Source organism: Rhinoderma darwinii, chromosome 11 (assembly GCF_050947455.1).
Source record: "Rhinoderma darwinii isolate aRhiDar2 chromosome 11, aRhiDar2.hap1, whole genome shotgun sequence".
In the NCBI taxonomy this organism is placed as follows: domain Eukaryota; kingdom Metazoa; phylum Chordata; class Amphibia; order Anura; family Rhinodermatidae; genus Rhinoderma; species Rhinoderma darwinii.
Genome location: NC_134697.1, coordinates 35,282,379 through 35,284,960, shown reverse-complemented (window position 1 = coordinate 35,284,960; position 2,582 = coordinate 35,282,379).

Genomic DNA, 2,582 nt, shown 5'->3' with positions numbered 1-2,582 from the left:
GTTTAGTGACTATTTCTTAGGTTTACAATATCTGGCTACGTATTTAGGAGTTTCATACAGCTTCTCTGTGCATGTAACCGTGTTATGAGATGTATTCATCAGCCACACTTAGGCCTTGTTCATACAGTGCAGATTTTGCAGCTATTTTTTTTAGGACAAAAACAGGAATGGAATCTAACCAGAAGAAATATATAAAGGGAAGGTCTAAACGTGTCTCCTCTCCTGGATCTAATTCTGGTGATTTAAAAAAAAAATAAAAAAAATATATGCATGCATGCAAATCTATACTGTGTGAACAGGGCCTTTAGGGTGTTTTGTTTTTTTTTTTTTCTTTTTAGATCCTCAGTCTAATGTTATAAATGTGAAAACAAAAATGCTCAAAGTGTTCTGGATACAGTAACTAAGATCCAGAGAAAACAATATCTGCGCTGTTTGAACAAGGCCTTACAGGGAAATTATAGCAGCAGTATCTTTGTGGCTGGCAGTTCCAACTAGTGTGAAATGATGCTTATAAATGCTATGATTTCCCTATAGTAGATGTTTTTTTTTTTTTCTCATTAGCACTGGAGTTAAAAATTTTACAACCTGCAGCTAGAGCTGTTAAGGTAGAGATACACCTAGAGGTCTGAGCCGCCATGTGGCTTTACCGCATAACGTTGTGTTTTTTAAATCATTTGTGTGTTTTGAAGGTTAAACTTTTGTTTATCTGCAAAAACACGCAGACATTCACAATGTAAAAACGCACCAAAATGCGGTAAAACCGCTTTGCGGCTCAGTGTTCAGACGTCCCCTACATGTGTCCCTACGGTTATTGGGCTTGTTGCCCTAATTATATTGTTTTAACACTTTCCTTTAGGGTGAGAACACACGGTCGTAACCATTTCCACACCAAACCAATACCAGTTTTACTGACTAAATCGTGCAACCATTCTTCACCCATGTGGGTGTTGTATCAGCCGCTTGTGGCGCTCACTCTGCGTTCTCACCCTAAAGGTACCAACACACACAGCGAAAACACTGCAGATTTTCCACAACGGATTAATTGCAGAACATCCGCAGCATATTACAGTAGCAGCAGTGTGGGTGAGATTTCAACAAATCCCATCCACAGGTCTGAAAAATGGCTCCAAAAAAACCTCACATAAATTGACCTGCTGTGTGGTTTCTTCAACTAATGTTGCAGGTTTTCCCATTGAATTCTAAGAAAGTGGTATGTGTTGCAACGCTTGCGGCAGAATTGCAGCGATTCTGCCGCAAAAATTGCAAGTAAGAAAAAAAATATATATAAGTTATACTTACCCAGTTCCCTTCTTCCTCTCCAATCCAGCCTCCTGGGATGATGTTTCATCCCATGTGACTGCTGCAGCCAATCACAGGCTGCAGCGGTCACATGGCTGGCAATGTCATCACAGGGGGCCGGACTGCGCACAGAGAAGAGGGTGGGGGTAAGTATGGACAGGTTTCTTATTTTTCCGTCGCTGCTTTACGCAGTGGAAATTCTGCCGGAAAAAAGCGCACCGTGACATGGTCTAATTTTTCGGACGCCATTCCCTGTGGTGTTCAGGGCAGATACGTTGCGAAGCTTGATGCAGCGTATTCACCCAGACTGGCCGAGAGCCATCCATGATCTTTGGGACCCCCGATTATTGTTGCCACAAAGAACTTCAATGTTACAGTGTTGCTCACATCACAGCCCTATGTTCTTTTTATTAATTATAAATAAATAGTAACAGGAGGAAGGTGCAAGCCTTTACTTTTCAGATTTTTTTTTTTTCCCCCCCCCTTCCTGTTGCTGGGATCAAATCTCCAAAAAACATGTACGGAAATGCAGACCTGAGGTACAGCCGTGAAAATGAGCTCTAAGCACGAATTGTTCCCCTGTTGACTGCAACTTTTATGGGGTTGTCTGGGTTTAGAAAAAGGTTGATTTTATTTTTATCCCCCCCCACAAATGGCACCACTCTTGCCCAGGGGCTGTGTCTGGTATTGCATCTCAGCACAATTCACTTGTATGTTTCCGAGTCGTAATACCAGACACAGTCCATGGGCAGGAGTGGTTTTGTTACTGTAGTAATAACAGACCCTATTTTCTAATCCTGGACGACAGCTTTTAAAAAGAGGATAATATTCGTTATAACACTTGGTTATCAGTTAGGGATCTGCTCATAGTCAATATCCAGCAATTGAATATACATGGTACACCCATGGCTAGGTAATTGTTGTATGCTTCATAGTTTACCATTGGTGGACCATTTAAAGGAAATGAAGTGGTATTTTGTTCTTACAACAGTACTCCCCTTCTTGCATCAGTGGCCTCCCAAATGCTTTGGTGCAAGGCCCATCGTTGTATGTGTGTTAAGGCATGTCCGAGACCATGACTGTATACCCATACAGAATGACAACTGTCCTGTCTTATTAGTTGTATGGGATTCTATATATGAATAATTACAGCTTGGACATCCGTCCACGAAAGTCATCATGTCAAACTGGGTCCGTGTGCTCTGCTTAGTAGTTATCATAGGACAGCGACTAGTGTTTCCGTTAATTTTTATATTTCAATCTTTTTGTAATAAAAAAAATGC